This window comes from Arvicola amphibius, chromosome 6 (genome assembly GCF_903992535.2).
Source record: "Arvicola amphibius chromosome 6, mArvAmp1.2, whole genome shotgun sequence".
Taxonomy (NCBI): Eukaryota; Metazoa; Chordata; class Mammalia; order Rodentia; family Cricetidae; genus Arvicola; species Arvicola amphibius.
Window position 1 is genome coordinate 73245145 of NC_052052.2, and position 21611 is coordinate 73266755.

Here is a 21611-nt window from a genome sequence, read left to right on the forward strand (position 1 = left end):
GTGTTATTAGTTTTTAAAGGGATTGTGGAATCAGGAGATGTGCTAGGTGATCCATGTGTAATATGGAGGAATGTTAGTTAATAGCTATGATCAAAGTATGTTGGTGTGGGACAATTCTGTATTCTTTCAATTATGTTTTAAATAAATGCTGATTGGCCAGTAGCCAGGCAGGTTGTATAGGTGGGACAGAGAGACAGGAAGTAGAGGCGGGCCAATGAGAACAGGAGTATTCTGGGAAGAATGAAGCTCTATCTGCAGTCCTGCCCAGATCACGGAAGAAGCAAGATGTGAACTGCCCCACCAAAAAAGGTACAGAGGCATGTGGCTAACATATTAGAATAATGGGTTAATATAAGTTATAAGAGCTAATAAGAAGCCTGAGCTAATGAGCTAATCAGTTTATCACTAATGTAGACTCTCTGTGTAATTTCTTTGGGGGCTTACCGGCTCTGGGAACTGGGCTGAACAGAAACCCCAACAAGCAGGCCCCCATGTTATAGAATGGCACCAACATGTGGACAACTGCATCCACATAAAAGCCTGAGAAAGCTTGGGAAGTAATTCTAGAACAAACTAGCAGCATTAAGCATGGTTTCTTGGTAGCAGCAATTTCTCAGATCTGCTCTGCTTGCTAGATGCTTTCTGACTCAGATTTAGCTGCAAAACATTGCAGCTCCTTAAAGAGGTCCTGCCACAGAACACTTAAAGGGTGTTGACAAAAAAGCTGACTGCATGGTTTTTGGTTTTCAGTGATAGTAGGAAAAAAGCTGTGCTATTTTAAAATGTTGGCTTTCTGGGCCATCCTGCCAGGACAAACTCTGATACTTTCAGGCAGGCAGTCTGACTTTGGAGCATATGAGTTGGTTTGTGAGTACACTACTGCAGCATACTTGTTGGCAGGGACCTTGAAATGCCATAGAGTTGTGGCAATAAACTGATAAAGAAGATTTAAAATAATAAAATTAAAGAAAGAGATAACAATAGACATGAAAAAATTTGGAAAAATCAGAAAGACAGTCTTTAGAACTATACATTTCACTATAGTGCAAAACCTTATTGGAACAAATAGTTTATAAGTGCATCTGACCCACCCATTATAAAACAAGATGAGTTCACCAATTTTAAGAGACATGTAAAAAGCAATATGATTGGAGAAAAAAAAACACAAGTCAGTCCAGGTCTTGGTCAAGATGAATTTACAGAATAATTATACCAGACCATTAATGAAATACAACCACCAATTCTTCATAACTTATTATATAAAGTAGCAACAGAGAGCTCAGTGGTGGTACTGCATGTTTTTAATCCCAGCCCCCTGGAGGCAGAGGCATACAGATCTCTCTGAGTTTGAGGCTGGCTTGGTCTACAAGAGTTAGTTCCAGGACAGGCTCCAAATCTACAGAGAAACCCTGTCTCAAGAAAACAAAAAAGAAAGAAAGATGATTTATTTGATAACTGATATTAGTTGGATTTTTCCCCTGCCTGTTTATCTAGGAGACACTCCAAATATCACACAAACTACATAGATTCTGAATGTAGAAACCCAAAAGGATTCCAAGATTGATCCCCGAGAATAATACAGCTAAAACACAAAGTAATAAATTATGTAACAGCAATGATATACATATCTAAAAATGTTGAGACCAGATATTAAGATCAAGAAAAACCATATAGAACTCAACTGTACATAACTCCATTGCCACTGTAAAACACACAGCAAAATGAAAAGCAAAGGCAGTGTGTTTCATTCAGAAATTAGCACTTTCATTGTGACACTTCCTAAGATAAGTGATTTAGTTTGTGTACAAAAATTCAAAATAACAATTATAAATTATATAGGATCTCAAAGAGGATATAAATCAAGACTGACAGAATTCAAACAGTTCAAGAAAATAATAAAAATAATTCAAGATATGAAAGTAAAATTTAACAGAGAAACAGAATCTCTGAAAATAAGCCAAACTTAAGTAAAACATGAAATGAAAAACTTATAAAGTCAAATAAAAAGCCCAAATAAAAGTCTCACTGGTGTGGGAGACCTTTCTGTCTTTTTGTTTCTTTTATTGGTTAATGAAAAAGAAACTGTCTTGACCTATAGCATGGGAGAAGGAAGGCAGAATTAGAGAGAAGCTATGGAGCCACTGGAGATAGATACTGGGAACATTAAGTGGTAAGCCACAGCCACATGATGATATACAGATTAATAGAAATTGGTTAAATTAATATAATCTAGAGCTAATGGACCAAGCAGTGATTTAATTAATACAGTTTATGTGTGATTATTTTGAGTCTAAGCCAGCCAGGCAGCTGGGAACCAATAAGTGGCTCTCTGTTCCTACACCACACTGGTATATTAGGTCTACTAGAAGAAAGAATATAAAGTCTCAAAGACAATGTACAAAAAAATGGGTACGTCAGTCAAGAAATGTGAATTTTTCTCTATCTCTGGGGACTCTGGTTCTTGATACAAACCTAGGTACTCTAAAGCCTTTCGTTCATGTCTCTCAAGACTTAGTCTGATAGCAGTCTAAATTCATGAATGTTGCCTCTTATCCTATCTCCACTCCCTGGAAAGTACACCTCTTGATAAGAAAAGGGTATCCTAACTGCCTCTCCCTCTTCCCCGATTTTTCTTCTCTGTTGGCTGAGGCTGAAAGTTAAGTTCCCAAGAGCCCTGACTCAAAATAATCATTCAGAAACTATATTATTTGCAATACTGTTTGGTCAATAGCATATGTTTATTTCTGGATAACTCTTAATATCTTAAATTAATCTATTTTTATTATTTTACATTTTACCATGAGGCTCATGGCCTACTGGAAAGGTTCCAACTGGCAGCTTGCATCTTTTTCCTCTGCTGGCTACATGGCATCTCATGACTTCACATACTTTCTCCTCCTCTATATGATTGGAACTCTTGCCTTGTTCTGTTCTGCTAAGCCACTGGTCAAAACAGCTTTTTTCATTAACCAATAAAAACAAAAAAGTAGACAAAAAGAGTTACCACACCATTTCCCCTTTTCTGCTTAAATAAAAAGGGAAGTTTTGACTTTAAAATAGCAAGATTACATACAACAAAGCATATAACAAGCAAGAATTACAGTTACAATATTTATATCTACTTTATCTTTTATCATAACTAAGTAAAACTATAGTTATAACTATCAATTCCTCAACACCATCAAAGATGCCAGGAAAATATAATATTACCTAAGTAAACAGGAAGCAACTTCCAAAACTCTAGAATTGACACAGACATCTTGCTGCCTTGTCAGTTGTTGAAATAACCAGTCTAGCTAAAGAATATAACAATTATATTTTTTATTATAAGGAGAAAACTCATGAAACAGGAACTGAGAAATCCAAGCACAGCAGTGTCCCACAGAAATGGTGCAAAGAAAAAGCACCTGGGCAGTGCACAAGTGTTTCCTCAGGTCTCAGAAAACCATGTCTTGCCTGTGCTCCACCTCTTAAAGATAATTGGCTAACAAGGTTTTCTCCATCATCTCCCCCTTTTGTCTAAACAAGAGTGATCTAATCCCAATACAAAACTACATACAATAGGGACAGATATCAAGTATAAAATTACAGACAACATAAGCAATATTAAGCAAGAAACACATGACAAATGTTTTAATAAACATTTTATTCCAAGGAGTCTAAATTTTACATTGGAAATAAGCTTGACTAAATCATAACAGGAAGGTAACCACAACTATTTAATCTTCTACCCCATTGAAGGCCTGAGAAGGGAGATAATTTTACTTGAGTAGACAGTAAGTGCGGTAAAGTAGCTTCCAAAGTGAGCAGAATATGATAGAGACAATTAACTATCTGAGCAATCACCCAAAGTTGCATTTACAATGTTGAAGCAAGCAACTTTGTCTAAGGTCTATTGTAACTTACAGACCATTTTTAGAGGCAGAAAATTTAACTGTCTTACCCTGTCTTGATAAGATTTAACAGTCTTTTTTCTTGTGTCCTGCTCATCCATTCTGGATATCATGTATTTTGTCAGTGGTTGAGGCATGGGCAGTTCCTTGCCCAAAGGTCAAGAAGAAAACAAACTCCAAGTGAAGTGTCAGTACTCAACATTCTCAGGAATGGGTTGGTGCTGTTAGGAGCAATCATATCTTTGTGAACAGAACCCTAATTTATTTAAATGCCATGTTTTACAGATCCCTGAAGTGGTTGAATATTACCTATCTAGACAGAATACAATTTCTATGTATCTAAAGAGCCTAATTAATCTTACTGTATATATAACAAACATAAACAATTATTGAACTAATATTTAATACCTGTATAACTTAAAGACCAAGAATATTAAATAATCTGTGAACAAATGGACAGCAAATGAAGACAATGACCTTAAAGTCTAAACAATGTATAAGTATCTTGATCAGAAGTAAGAATAATATATAATGCAATATGAAAATATATCCTAAAGGTTGTATCAATATACAAAATGTCCTACACAGAGGTAGAAACATGCATGTATACAATCTGACAGAATAACTTTGCATATGTGTACAAATATTGTAAAGAGAAATAACAAATATAATTTGAACTTGTATCAATGTACAAAAACTATACCAATGTAAATTATCCATAAATAATAGCTGACAAGTATTTACTCTATTACCTATTATCCAAATGAATGGCTAGCTCTGCACACAGGATGCAGCTGAGGCAGGCTAAGAGAGGAAGCCTGCCGAGCAGGAAGCACTCTGAGCACAGTAGGAAGTTAGGGTCTGGAATGCTATATCTAAATATATTGGGCTCTAAGTGTTGAAATAATCAGGCTAGCTAAAGGATACAACAATTATATTTTTATTTATTATAAGAAGAAAACTCATGAAACAGGAAATGAGAAATCCAAGCATAGCAATGTCCCATGGGAATGGCGCAGAGAGATCACCTGGGCAGTGCGCAGGTTTTTTCCTCTGGTCCCAGAAAACTACACCTTACCTGGGCTCCACTTCTTAAAGATAATTGGCTCACAAGGTTTTCCCCATCAGTCACCCAAAGTTCTGTAACATTGTGGGCACCCATCTTCAGGCTACTGGGCCAGACTCTTTCATGAAGCAAGCAACCCGATGGACTGTCCCACCTTCTTTAGGCAGCTACAGCAGTCATTTTTCTGTGGGTCCTACAATCAAGCAGTTCAGGGAAGAACAGTTTCTTGCCTAAATGACAAACAAACTCCATGAGGAGCCTCTTCAGTACCCATCATCCTCTTGAAGTAGGTTGCTGCTGCCAGAAGCAGAAATGTCTCACTGTCATGAAAAGTCCTAAGTTATTAAAATATGTTAAATGAAATATTCTAAAGGTTTCTGAAAGATTTAAAGAATATCTATCTAACTGATATATACCTCTATATTTCTAAAAAATCTAACTAACATGACTAGAAGCTTGACTATTATAAATGACTCTATTAACCTACATTTCTTAATTATGCATTACATTGGGTGACGGGGGAGTTCCTTTATCTCACTCAGCTTGCCGCTGGCAAGCTGGGCCTTTGTCTGAGATACCTGCCCAGCAAGGAGCCATTAGCCTGAACCTGAAGACCCAGTGGAGGGTGAGTGTGTCTCTGCAGACATTCCTTGACCCCTCCCCCTGTATCTTTCTGGACATTCTGCAGGGGCTTCTCCCTGCGCCTTCTGCCGTTCTCTTCCTATCCCATCCCAGCATCCCTAAAGCACCGCTACACTCCTTAGGGGCCACAAAACCGCACTGCTTGGCCCTTACCCAGGCTGGGAGTCATTGGTGAGGGGGGAGTTCCTTTACCTCACTTAGCTTGCCACTGGCAAGCAGGGCCTTTGTCTGAGATACCTGCCCAGCAAGGAGCCATTAGCCTGAAACTGAAGACCCAGTGGAGGATTGTGCTGCAAGGTTCGCTGTGGGATAATCCATCCCACCCTGCCCCCACCTTTGCCCTTTGGCCCCTGCAGTGTCCCTAGGCTATCAGGAATCCCTGATTCAGTGCTGTGGAGTTCCATCTGGACTGGTGAGTGTGTGCTATCCTGGGGCGACCTGTCCTGGAAGAGAGCACATCCCCCCTGGTGCAGGGGTGTCTTTGGTACACACGTCCCTATCTCTCCAAGCCTACCCTAGTGTATTCAAGTGTCCTGCTCCTGTACCAAGGCTACCCTACCCACACATAGGTAAGATAGTGTGCCCTCTAGGCAGGTCTGAGGATTCCTTCAAGGGAGTGCTGGCTCCTTCAGATTGTACTGCAAGGAATAGCTCCTGCTCTGGCTCTGAGGAGAGCCACCCAGATTCAGTCACAGCAAAGATTGGACCAAGACACCGAGTCTATCCTAGCTCCATTTGAAGAAAGAGATGGGCAGGCACCAATGAAAGAACTACCCCAACAACCCGAAAGGTAACATGACATCACCAGAATCCAGACTTCCCGAAACAACAAGAATTGTGCACCCTACTCCAGAGGAAATAGAAGAAATCGACCTTAAACAGTACTTTATGAAAATAATAGAGGACCTTAAACAGGAGGTAAAAACCTGACAGAAAGAAATGGAGATGACAAACAAAAAGGGAGACGAAATAAATAAATCTCTCAAAGATACCCAAGAAAAACAAGAAAAAGCACTCAAACAGGTAAGGGAAACAGTATAAGACCTGAAAAATGAACTGGAGTTAATGAAGAAAACACATTCCGAGGGAAGACTGGAAATGGAAATTCTGAGTAAACGAACAGAAACTACAGAGACAAGTATTACCACAGAATACAAGAGATGTAAGAAAGAATCTCGGACTCTGAAGATACTATAGAGGAAATAAAATCACAGATTAAAGAACAAATCAAATCCAACAAATTCTTAGCACAAAACATTCAGGAAATCTGGGACACCATGAAAAGACCAAACCTAAGAATAATTGGGGTAGAAGAAGGAGAAGAATTACAACTCAAAGGCCCAGAAAATATATTAAACAAAATTATAGAAGAAAATTTCCCCAACCTAAAGAAGGATATTCCTATGAAGGTACAAGAAGCCTACAGAACACCAAAGAGACTGGATCAAAAGAAAGCATCCCCGCACCATATAATAATCAAAACACAAAACATACAGAATAAAGAACAGATATTAAGAGCTGCAAAGGAAAAAGGTCAAGTAACATATAAAGGGAAACCTATCAGAATTATACCTGACTTCTCACTGGAAACCATGAAAGCCAGAAGGTCTTGGAGAGATGTGCTACAGACACTAAGGGAACATGGATGAAAGCCTAGACTACTATACCCAGCAAAGCTTGCATTCACCATCGATGGAGAACACAAGATATTCCAGGACAAAAACAGATTTAAACAATACATAGCAACAAATCTAGCCTTGCAGAAAGTAATAGAAGGAAATTCACAAACAAAGGAGTCCAGCATTGCCCAAAATAACTCAGACATCTAGGGACCCTTCACCAGCACATCTCAAAGAAAGGAAACACACAATCTCTACCAAATAAAAATGACAACCGGAGTTAACAACAACTGGTCATTAATATCACTTAATATCAATGGACTCAACTCACCTATAAAAAGGCACAGGCAAAGAGATTGGATACGAAAACAGGATCCAACATTCTGGTGTTTACAAAAAACACACCTCAACCACAAAGACAGACATCTACTCAGAGTAAAGGGTTGGGAAAAGATCTATCAAGCAAATGGACCTAAGAAACAAGCCGGTGTGGCCATACTAATTTCTAACAAAGTTGACCTCAAACTAAAATCAATCAGAAGAGATGGAAAGGGACACTTTATACTCATTACAAGAAAAATCCTTCAGAATGAAGTCTCAATCCTGAATATCTATGCCCCTAATACAAAAGCACCCACTTATGTAAAAGAAATATTACTAGAACTCAAACCAATCACACTGATAGTGGGAGACTTCAACACTACTCTCTCATCAATGGACAGGTCAATCCGACAGAAACCTAACAGAGAATTAAGAGACTTAATAGAGGTAATGAACCAAATGGACTTAACAGACATCTATAGAACATTCCACCCAAATAGGAAAGAATATACCTTCTTCTCTGCAGCTCATGGAACCTTTTCGAAATTTGACCACATACTCGGTAATGAAGCAAACTTCCACAGTTACAAAAACATATTAGTAACCACCTGCATCTTATCAGATAACCATGGATTAAAATTAGAATTCAACAACAATGCTACGCCCAGAAAGCCTACAAACTCATGGAAACTGAACAGTCAACTACTGAACCACACCTGGGTCAAGGAAGAAATAAAGAAAGAAATTAAAGTCTTTCTTGAATTTAATGAAAATAAAGACACAACATACTCAAACCTATGGGACACTATGAAAGCAGTACTAAGAGGAAAATTCATAGGCAATAAGTGCCCACTTAAAAAAATGGAGAAAGCACACATTGGAGACTTAACAGCACACCTGAAAGCTCTAGAAAAGAAAGAAGCAGACTCACCTAGGAGGAGTAGAAAACTGTAAATTATCAAACTGAGGGCAGAAATCAACAAAATAGAAACACAGAAAACAATCCAAAGAATCAATGAAACAAAAAGCTGGTTCTTGGAGAAATTCAACAAGATGGACAAACCCCTAGCCAAACTAATCAAACGGCAGAGAGAGAACAAACAAATTAATAAGATTAAAAATGAAAAGGGGAACATAACCACAGACACAGAGGAAATTCAGAGAATCATTAGATCTTACTACAAAAGCCTGTATGCCACAAAATTGGAAAATGTAAAAGAAATGGACAGTTTTTTAGATACGTACCATATACCAAAGTTAAACCAGGACCAGGTGAACAATCTAAATAGTCCTGTTAGTTGCGAAGAAGGAGAAACTGTTATCAGAAACCTCCCTATCAAAAAATAAATAAATAAATAAAAGCCCAGGACCAGATGGTTTCAATGCATAATTCTACCAGAACTTCCAAGAAGACCTAATACCTATACTCCTTAATGTATTTCATAATATAGAAAGAGAACAGTCATTGCCAAATTCCTTTTATGAAGCTACAATTAACCTGATACCTAAACCACACAAAGACTCAACCAAGAAAGAGAATTACAGGCCAATCTCACTCAAGAACATCGATGCAAAAATTCTGAATAAAATACTGGCAAACAGAATACAAGAACACATTAGAAAAATTTTCCACTACGATCAAGTAGGCTTCATCCCAGAGATATAGGTCTGGTTCAACATACGAAAATCTATCAATGTAATACATCATATAAATAAACTGAAGGATAAAAACCATATGATCATCTCATTAGATGCTGAAAAAGCATTTGACAAAATTCAACACCCCTTTATGATAAAGGTCTTGGAAAGACTAGGGATACAAGGGTCATTTCTAAATATAATAAAGGCTATTTACTGCAAGCTGACAGCTAACATCAAATTAAATGGAGAGAAACTCAAGGCCATCTTACTAAATTCAGGAACACGACAAGGCTGTCCACTCCTTAACTCTTCAATATAGTGCTTGAAGTTCTAGCAATAGCAATAAGACAACACAAGGGGATCAAGGGGATTCAAATTGGAAAGGAAGAAGATAATCTTTTGTTATTTGCTGATGATATGATAGTGTACATAAGCGACCCAAAAAACTCCACCAAATAACTCCTACAGATGATAAACTCCTTTAGTATCGTGGCTGGATACAAGATCACCTCCAAAAAATCAGTTGCCCTCCTATATACAAAGGATAAGGAAGCAGAGAAAGAAATCAGAGAAGCTTCACCTTTCACGATAGCCACAAATAGCATAAAATATCTTGGGGTAACTCTAACCAAGGAAGTGAAAGACCTATTTGACAAGAAATTTAAGTCTTTGAAGAAAGTAAGTGAAGAGGATACCAGAAAATGGAAGGATCACCCTTGCTCTTGGATTGGGAGGATCAACATAGTAAAAATGGCAATTCTACCACAGGCAATCTATAGATTTAATGCAATCCCCTTAGAGATCCCATCAAAATTCTTCACAGATCTTGAGAGAACAATAATCAACTTTATATGGAAGAACAAGAAACCCAGGATAGCCAAAACAATCTTATACAATAAAGGAACTTCTGGAGGAATTACCACCCCTGACTTCCAACTCTATTACAGATCTACAGTATTGAAAACAGCTTGGTACTGGCATAAAAACAGAGAAGTCGACCATTGGAATCGAAAAGAAGACCCGGACCTTAACCCACAAACCTATCAATACCTGATTTTCGATAAAGGAGCTAAAAGCACACAATGGAAGACAGAAAGCATCTTCAACAAATGGTGCTGGCATAACTGGATGTCAACCTGTAGAAGAATGAAAGTAGATCCATATCTATCACTATGCACAAAACTCAAGTCCAAATGGACTAAAGACCTCAATATCAACCTGAACACACTGAACCTGTTAGAGGAGAAAGTGGGAAGTACTCTACAACATTTGGGCACAGGAGACTGCTTCCTATGTATAGCACCAGCAGCACAGACATGAAGGGCAACATTGAATAAATGGGACCTCCTGAAGCTGAGCAGCTTCTGCAAAGCAAAGGATACTCTCACTACGACACAAAGGCAGCCTACTGACTGGGAAAAGATCTTCACCAACCCTGCAACTGACAAAGGTCTGATCTCCAAAATATATAAGGAACTCAAGAGACTAGACTTTAAAATGCTAATTAACCCAATTAAAACATGGGGCACTGAACTGAACAGACAATTCTCAACAGAAGAAATTCAAATGGCCAAAAGACACTTAAGGTCATGCTCAACCTCCTTAGCAATCAGGGAAATGCAAATCAAAACAACTTTGAGATACCATCTTACACCTGTCAGATTGGCTAAAATCAAAAGCACCAATGATAGCCTTTGCTGGAGAGTTTGTGGAGCAAGGGGTACACTCATCCATTGCTGGTGGGAATGCACACTTGTGCAACCACTTTGGAATGCAGTGTGGAGGTTTCTCAGGAAATTCGGGATCAACCTACCCCAGGACCCAGCAATCCCACTCTTGGGAATTTACCCAAGAGATGCCCAATCATATTACAAAAACATTTGTTCAACTATTTTTATAGCAGCATTATTTCTAATAGCCAGATCCTGGAAACAACCTAGATGCCCTTCAGTGGAAGAATGGATGAAGAAACTGTGGATTATATACATGTTAGAATACCACTCAGCGGTAAAAATCAATGACATCTTGAATTTTGCATGCAAATGGATGGAAATAGAAAACACCATCCTGAGTGAGGTAACCCAGGCCCAAAAAGATGAACATGGGATGTACTCACTCATAATTGGTTTCTAGCCATAAATTAAGGACAACGAGCCTATAATTCATAAAAAATCCTAGAGAAGCTAAATAAGAAGGTGAATCCAAAGAAAAACAAATAGTTATCCTCCTGGATATTGGAAGTAGACAAGATTGCGGGACCAAATATGTGAGCTTGGTGGTTGGGGAGATGGGGCGATGGGGGAATGGGGAGAGAAAAGTGTGAAATGGAGGAAAGGGAGAGCTTGAGGGTATAGGATGGTTGGGATATAGGAAGGGTGGATATGGGAACAAGGACTTATATATCTTAATTAAGGGGGCCATTCTAGGGTTGGCAGAGACTTGACCTTAGAGGGGTTCCCAGGTGTCCAGGAAGATGCCCCCAGCTAGTTTCTTGGGCAGCTGAGGAGAGGGAGCAGAAACTTCCAGATCCTATTGCCATACTCATGAATATCTTGCATATCACCATAGAACCTTCACATGGCGTTGGATGAAGAAAATGACAGAGCCCCACATAGGAGCACTGGACTGAGCTCCCAAGGTCCTGATGAGGAGCAAAAGGAGGGAGATCATGAGCAAGGAAGTCAGGACCGTGAGGGGTGTCTTTACCCATGGAGACGGTGGGACGGAACTAACGGGAGACCACCAAGTCCAGTTGGAATGGGACTGATGGAACAGGGGACCAAACCGGACTCTCTGGATGTGGCTGACGGTGGAGGAGGACTGAGAACCCAAGGACAATGGTGATGGGCTCGGACTCCACAGCATTGATGGGCTCACTGTGAGCCTTTTCAGTTTGGTTGCTCACCTTCCTGGACTTAGGGGGAGTTGGGAGGACCTTGGACTTAACATAGTGAAAGGAACCCTGATGGCTCTTTTGCCTGGAGAGGGAGGGAGTGGGGGTATGGGTGGAAGGGAGGGGAGGGAAGGGGGAGGAGGAGGGGAGGAGATGGAAATTTTTAATAAAAAAAAAGAAAAAAAAGAAGTAGCCTAGAAAACTATACCCACATTCTCAAAAAAAAAAAAAAAATGACTATGGATGTTTTTCTTTGTTTAGAGTGTTGGTTATAAGTTTTTTAATAATGGTCAGGAAGTAAGCTAAACAATTAGAAAAAAATCTTTTAAAAAGTATTCTATATAACAAGTGCATATATGTCATATTAAGATGGCAGAAACCTCTAGATGAAGCAATAACCATGCCTATTTCATCTGAGAGCAACTATTATCTTCTCTCTGTTTCTTGTAAACCCTACAGGGACTCCTATCTCCTGAGGATTCACTTCCACATCTACTACAAGAAACTGATGTTTGAAACCCTGTGCTTAATTGTTCCTTGTAAAAATGTAGAAGACAATATAGGAATACCCATGAAATCCCTAGAATATTGATGAAGGTATAAAAATAATGAATCCATTAAGATAAGTGACTTATCAGGAAACAACTCAAATTTATTAAAAACTAAAATCCCTACTGCATACCCTAGACAGTTTAAAAACAAAAGGCTGCTGACATCAAACATGTAGTCCACATGGATTAAATTATCTCAGTCTTCATGTTGCACTTTAAGATTTCATAAAGTATGGCTTGTGGTTAAATGATGTGTTTTCATTCCAAGTGTAGTTTATGACTTTCCAATCTTCTCAATATTGTGCACTGGTAATTTATCAAAGCACCTCTATAGTTCAGTCTGATCTTAATAACTCATCCCCCTATTTTGTAGCCCACTTCATATTTTTATTCCTAATAAAGAAATATTTGTGGTGTGTTTCTGGGTACATTTGCCTCATGAGAAAATTCCATGAAGAAAGGGGGAGTATATGTGGCCTTAATTAAATGATGCTGGGTGGAGTTTCACAAAAAGCACTAAAATCTTTCATGTTCTATGTTTTGTGAGCCAGTGACAGTTGATGAAACCTAATTGAGACAGCTGTTGTGGGAGGACAACTCTACAAAAGAGTCTAAGGAGGAATTCTTCTTTATTCCTCTCTTACTCCATCTGGGGCCCCAAAATGCTAAACATTAGTAAGTTTTCAGATAAGCAAGAAGAAGAAAACAGTGGAAGGAACAGTATCCTTTATACAGCTTCAAACTTGCCAGACTTCAGTCTCTGACTTCTTAGAAGGACTAGGCATAGACTTGTCTAATTGGAGACTCCCACAGTGGAGGAATGTTTATTTATCTCAACATCTTCCTGTTTCCAGGATTAGAGACTTTCAGAAACAAAAACATTATCAGGTCCATGATCTCTTTCTTGTTTCAATGACTTTTTTGTTTGCAGTCATCACAAGCCATGCTATTTATTCCCTTGTAAGCACACATGATGCTTTTTCTCTAATCCTGTATTTTAACAAGATCACACACATACTTTAGAGAAACAAAGGCATTACACCAAGATTAGGATAAAGAGTTCGGTTTCCTCTTAGACTAAAATAGATATCCTGAGTATTTGATTTGTGGTATATCATTATGTTTGATATTTAGCTGCTGTCTTGCTGAGGTCTAAATTAGTATCCTTATTAGATTCCCTCTAAGTGGCATTTGCCCCACTGTGTTTACATTTACAACCATCCCTCATGATAAAGTCTGTCACAAAAATGGGAAATCTGATTTACTGCCTATGTCTCTTCCAAGTTTGGTAGCTAAGTCCCATCTGTCAACACAAATACACACACACACACACACACACACACACACACACACACACACAAGCTTTGTTCCATAAAAGATTTGGAGCACTTTACTCCATTGCTCTCAGTTCATTTTGAATGGAGAAAAGTATTAATTGCTTTGTTTCTTATTTCATACCTGATCCCTAATATTTTTTCAGTATATTCTCTGCACTGTTAAAGGGTACATCTACATTTTATTTCAAAATGTCTCATTAACTAAAAGGCTTAGAAATAAGCTTTAAAATAAGCAATAATTTAGTTGGAAAGCCACAATTTAAGAATTTCATCTTAAGATACAGATTTTAAATTTTAAAATAAATTTAAAAGAATGTGTCTTGAGAATATCATTTCTAAAACAGACAAATATATTAATCTATGATTAGAAATTTTGAATAGTTTTAGTAACAAAAGCTTGTTCATACATTACATTTTAATCAGACTCTGAAATGACAAGTATTTATTCAGGTGGCAAGCTTTATATCATATGGTTGCCTTGTAGAAAGTTACAGAAAGTACTTACTTAGCAAATGGTATGACAGATGAGAGAGAAGGAAGGAGGAAAAGTTTAAAAGTCTGCATCCAGAGTGTTGCCTTTCAATACAAGCCTTCCCTGGTCAGAAGAGCAGAGCCAACACATCTCCAGCCTCAATTTACAAAACAGCCCATGGCAAAATTTACATTCCTAGATCTCTAGTTGGCAAAAAGCTCACCAGCCAGCCAGGAGCACTGAGTAACACCTGACTCAATTAAAATACCTGATAGTCTCTGAAGAGCTTGTAGCCAGAGGAGGTAAGTAATCATGAGAAAGAGGTGAAATGTATGTTGGAAGGATAGTCTAGAATCGTGAGAAGACTGGTTTCTTAGAGAAGTACCTTATGTACAGGAAATTGGTACCAAAAGAATACCATCAGTCATGCCTGGATTCCTGGCTTTCTATGACCTCTTATCAGGCAATGATCCACACTCATCTCTTAGCGAAATTGAAAATAACAATACTTAAATTTAATTTGTCTTGTGAGTATTCATGGCAATCTTTAAAGATTAATTTTCCTCCTGAATGGATACAGAACCTGCAAATATGTAAACAAAAGTTTCATGGAAACATTCTCTGCTTCAAACCTTAATCAGTTTGTGCCTGGATTTATCGCTAAGGACTCACATATCCCAACCTTCCAGACTATACCACATAACTAGCAGTCCTGGGCAACCTTGTCTGGTAATTAATGAAGAGCCACATGAGTAAGACCACAGGACAATTTCATCTTCAGAATAGCTTAAAGAAGCAACCAAAGTATCAGTAAAAAGCCAAGTTATCATGCCTTAGAACTGCAATGGAAAGGGTTGTTAGTTTCATTGTTTTCATTCTCTCTTTTACATGGACAAAATTAATTGGTGTTATCTTGGTAAGAACTCAGCTTGCCTAGAAAAATTTCTGTTCTTCAGAAATTGCCTGTTCTTCCCATTTCCCAAAGCAAAACACTGATTTGATGCCGTATCCACAGATCTCATTCAGGTTTGGAAAGAAAACACAAAAAGCAGGTTCTAGTTTGTGGTATCTCACTCTTCTGGGTAACACTTGAGTCATCTATATTCCTGTGTTTCTAAACAAGTCCCCTATAATATGTGATGATCTTTATAGTTTCCTTCAAAATCTTAGCCACTGAAGTCTTAGTCATATGGCACTGTGTTTGCTATTGTGAACAAAACAGTATTTGAAAACTTGGGACAGAAAGAAATTCTTTTAATTAACATTTCATCACTGAGTTGAAATTATATATGTTAAAAGAGCCACTGAATTTACTTTCTCATACTGCGTATGTAGATACTATTCAAAGACGTACACCATAAAGTCCTTTAGTGGTACCTTCACCAATGTTTGGGATGACACACACTTTAAAAAAAAAGAGTTTATTCAGGGGAAGAGATTCATTCACCAGTCAGAACACATACATTGGTTCCATTTTCAATTTCTGACTTTTGTTGGTTCCATGTGGGTGCCTTATCTGAAATAGAAAATTGAAACATGGAATAAATGCAATTGATAACTAATTAAGCCTGAGTTTCAGCATGGAAATCCAAACTGTGAGACTAGAAGACTAGTAACAACTCATAGGATATTGTTAGTAATTAACGTTTTCTTAAGGAAGAGGGCTACACGAGGATTCAACTGTCTCTTACTTCCAATCAGTAATTTGTCTACATGCACATGTGGATTATAAGGAAAGTGGTTCTCCCTACTACCCCTCCTCCTGTCCCACTTTCTTTCTTCCCAGCCTACCTCCCATCCACTCCTCTCAATGAGTAATGTCTCCCATAGTAAGTCAATAAAGTCTGGCACATAAAGTTGGGTCAGGAACAAGCCTCTCTACCTGCATTAAAGCTGAGCATGGCATCCACAGAGAATGGGCTCTAATAAGCTACCTCATGTACCAGGCATAGATTCTGGTCCCACTGCCAGTGGTCCCCTCAGATAGTCCAAGCTTCACCACATATAGAAAACCTAGTTTGATCCAATGGAGGCTCCGGGAGGTTCATGATTTTTCACAAGCTTGTTTCAGCTGTCACTGTAGATTTTTCCATCATTATCTTGACCTCTGTTGTTTATATATTCACTCCTCCCTCGCTTTGACTGGATTCCAGGTTCTTAACACGGTGCTTGGTTGTGGATATCTGTATATGGTTACATTTAGTTATTGAATGAAGGCTCTCTGATGCTATCTGAGATAATCATCAGTTTGATTATAGGGAAAGTCGAGTTTTGGCAGGCACCCTGTCTATAATTAAGAAAATATTTCAAATTGAATCCACAAACACAACAAAAAGATTATACTTGATGATCAAGTGGGCTTTATCACAAAGATACAGGGATAGTTCAATATATATTAATCAATAAACAAAATCTACCATATAAACAGACTGAAAGGCAATGCAAAAAAATCTTCGAGAAAATACATCAGGATTTTACAAAACACAAAGATGCTACATTGAAGGCGTAAATCACAAACAATCCCACACCAGTTTGGAATTATGATTAATAGAATGGTTATTTATTTAAAGGGGAAAAAACTTACAGATCACCATCCCAGACAACAGCCCTCTGCGCAAGCAGGAAGGGAGCCTAGTCGCCAGAAGCGGAGCCGGAAGCCAGAGAGGGAGCGAGGGAAGTGGCCACATTTTTAAAAAGAGAGACCACGCCCCAATGGGCTGGTATCTCAGTGGCTATTGGCTGAAGGAGCTCCCACAACACTACATGATAAAAACAAAGCATGGATTTCCATTCACCACACCTATCCAATAGTACATGATGTGTGAGCTAGAGTAGTAAGACAACTGGAGGAGATCCAGCAATACACATAGGAAAGGAAGAATTCAAGGTTAAAAAAAAAATTCTTTTGCAGAAGACATGAGAAGACATGATTGGAGACTAAAAATTCTACCAGGAAAGTTCTTCATCTAAAAAACATTTCAAGCAAAGTAGCAGAATAAAATATTAACACACAAAAATCAATAGTCCTCCTACTAACAAATGGCAAACAGACTGAGAAGGCAATCAGGGAAACAATAACCTCAGAAACATAAACCTTCAAGTAGTATTAACTCTTGAAGTGAAATACTAATAAAATAAAAATGGAAGGCATTGAAAAAGGAAATCAAATCAGACATCAAAAAATGGAATTTTACATAATTAAAATATATAAATAACCAAAAAGCTGGATACTTAGAAGCAAGTAACCCAAGGAAAAAAATGAGACGTAGAACTAAGCAGAGAGTTCTCAAAAGATGAAATACAAATGATTTTGAAATCTTTAAGTAAAATTTTCAAAAATCTTTAGTGACTTTTCATTGCTAACCATGGGGTCAACCTCCAGTCAGTGCTAGAATGTTGGCACACAGTCAATAGAATTAACCAGACTAGCTTTAATATAAAATATTCAGCTTTAATAAGGGGAAGAAATGGAGCTTACAAAGCCAGGGTTCCAGCAAAGAGCAGGAAAACAAAGAGAGAAAACAAATGCACACAGATATTTTATAGACTATTTGTGGCCCCCGGGGGGGGGGACACCCCACAGACAAGGTGATTGGCTGAGCTTCCCCATCATCTCCCCCTTTTGTCTAAATAAGACAGAACCAAACCAAATACAACCATATACAATAGGAACAAATAATAAATAAAAAATTATAAACAACAAACAATATTAAGCAAGAAACATATAACAAAAGTATTGCTAAGCATTCTCTTTCAAGGAGTCTAAATAATGTAGAGGGTAACTACAATTATCTCATCTTTAACCCCATCAAAGATCTGAGAAGGGAAGTAATATTACTTAAGCAACCAGGAAGTACAAAAGAGAAACTTCCAAAATGTGCAACAAATGTCAGAGACAACTAACTACCTGGGCAATCACCCAAAGTCTCATTTTGCAATGTTGAGGCAACCAACTTTGGGTAAGGGCTAACATAACTGACATACCATTTTTCAAGAATACAACTGAGCTCTGGATTCACCCTACCTATCCACATGTGCCTCCTGTAATTTTTCTTCAACCATTGTCAGTTCTTTTTCTGCTTCAGCTGTTAATTCTCTGGGATTGTTTAAGTCTTTATCACCATCCAAGGTTTTATTTAAATGAATTATCATATATATCAGGTGTTATCCCACCAGCCAGTCGTAGGCTGGAAATGTCTCCTAACAACCTTTGAAAGTCATTAAGAGTCCGCAACCAATCTCTCCTAAATTGTGCCTTTTGTGTCTTAATTTTTTGTAAACCTATTTTATAACCTAGATAATTAACAGAATCTCCTCTCTGATTTTTTTCAGGAGCAATCTGCAATCCCAATTTACATAAAACTACTTCTTCAAACAGTCTTTCCAAGGTATCCATGTTTGAATCAGACAACAGAATATCATTCATGTAATGATAAATTATAGACTTGGGAAATTGATTGCGTATTATTTGTAATGGTTGATTTACAAAATATTGGCACAGGATGGGACTGTTCAACATGCCCCGTGGGAGGACGGTCCACTGGTATCTCCTTGTAGGTTGAGAGTTATTATGAGTAGGCACTGTGAAGGCAAACTTTTCTCTATCTTTTTCATGTAAAGTTATAGTGAAGAAACAATCCTTTAAGTCAATAACTATGAGAGGCCATCCTTTTGGTAATAAAGAGGGCAGAGGAATTCCAGATATCAGAGAGCCCATAAGTTGAATCACCTTTTTAATAGCCCTGAGATCTGTCACTCTTCTCCATTTATCAGATTTTTTTCTTAACAACAAATACAGGAGAATTCCAAGGGCTTATAGATTCTTCTATATGTCGAGCATCTAATTGCTCTTGTACCAGCTGTTCTAAAGCCTGCGACTTTTCCTCAGCTAAAGGCCATTGCTTTGTCCATATTGGTTTCTCAGTCAACCATTTTAGAGGCAGGGCTGTTGGTATCTCTGAAGGGCCATCAGTTGCTTTGTGTTCTTGTACAGCTCAAATAGCCGGTTTCTGTCATCTGTAATATCTTTTAATATTTTCCTCAGAAATATAGGCTGTAGAAGTAGCAGAAATGTTAATTTGGGTATTCCATTGCTGCAATAGGTCACAACTCCATAAATTCACTGCAATATTGGCTACATATGGCCTTAATTTTCCTATTTGTCCTTCTTTACTTATGCATTCAATCCATCTCGTGCTTTGTGTTACTTGAGAGAGGGTTCCAATTCCCAGGAACTGAACATTTATGTCCTGAAGAGGCCAATACAGATGCCAAGATTCTGGAGTAATGATACTTATGTCCACACCTGTGTTAAGTAGGCCAGTAATAAAAACGCTATTTACACACACTTAACTTTGGTTTTTGTTCATTTATAGAAGCCTGCCAAAATACACATAACTCATCCTTCAGGCCATTTTTGCTTTTAACAGCAGGTATAGTGCATTCTAATTTTCCTGACGAGGCACATTCTCTACAGTAACCAGAAATGGCTGGACCACATTCACCATGGGGGCCTGCGAGAGGCCCCCCATTGCTTTTCCCGATGGTAAGGGGTTGCCTTGTCTATCTCTTGTTGACCTATACTCATTTGTCCAATGTCTGCCTTTCCCACATCTACATAAACCTGAAGGCTGAGTCCTCCTATTTCTGTTATTCCTAAAAGAGGCATTATTATTATTATTTCTGGAAACCCGTTGTCTACAATTCCTTTTCATGTGTCCCATTTTGCCACAATTAAAACATTTGGTATCTTGATGCCTTCTTTTAGCATTAGAAATTGCTTCTTTTACCCATGCTTCAGTACCATAGTCAAACGTATCAACATTCATTGTATGCAAGACCCATTCGTCCAAGGGTGCTGATCTGATCTTTAAAGGCCCCAGGATCCTTTTGCACTCTACACTGGCATTCTCATAAGCCAAAGACTCAATTATTATATGTCTTGCTTCTGAGTCAGATATCCCTATTTGTACAGCTTTAGTTAGTCTTTGTAAAAAGTCACTAAAGGGTTCTCTGTGAACCTGTTTTACTCTGATATATGATTCCATTCTCTGTCCTGGGTCTTGAACCCTATCCCAAGCCTTTAAGGCTGTTGTAGTACATATGGATAAGGTGTGTTCATCATAATTAGCTTGTTCTAGAGGATTGAAGAAAAGTCCTTCACCTAGAATTTGATCTAGGGAGATCTCAATTCCCTTCACTCTTTCCTGCTGTTCTAAAAATCTAGCTTCTTGTCTGAACATGCATTTCCAATTCAATTGCAATCTGCTCTCTAGAACAGCTGATACCAATTGTACCCAATCGTGAGTAATTGTCATGTTGCTTATAGACCAAGTTTTGAGCATCTCTCTAACAAAGGATGAATGTAGCCCAAAATTCAAAAAGGCTTGTTTAATTTCTTTCAGATCATTCATACAGATGGGTTCCCATGTATGTTCCTTGATTAGCATAGGGTTTTTGGAACCAATCACCTTTTCTGATGTTATTACTGGAAAGGCAGGTAGAACTTTATGAAAATTATCCGGGATAGTTTTATTCATTGACAGAGTCAAATTTTGCCTTTCTACAGTTTGCTCCTGTTCATCAGAGTCTATAATTTCCTCAATTTTTTTCAAATCTGCTTACCATTGCCTCTGTAAGGCCTGGATCTCCTGTCCAGAATTATGCTCCAAGGCCTTCATGAAGGATTCTGAGGTATGAAGTTTGTCCAGTATAGATAATATCTCATCTTTGGATAGAAATTTCATGGCATGAATTGTGCATTCTTGTATTGAAATTCTGTCAGCCAATCTGTCATATCCTTTTGACAAAGTCTGATTGACACATTCAGTAGTTTTAATTCTCTCAGATAATGTCTCAGCATCTACAGACAGGGACTGAAGTTTACGATCCAAATCAGCTGTTCCCTCCTCCACAGCAGTGAATATCTCCTTAATATCAGACTGTGACTTTTTTAAATTTTGCTCAGTTGACAAAGTCATATTAGACAAAAATCTATTCCCTTTTTTGAGAACTTCAAATTCTTTCTTGAGAAGGTTGGTGTCAGTCTGAATTGCTTTTGAAATTACCTCAACCGTCTGAAAGTTGTCACTCAAAACAGTTGTGCCCTTTCTTAATTTTTCAACTTCTTTCCTAAGAATCCTGGATTCAGTCTGTAAAGACTAAATCATTTTTCTA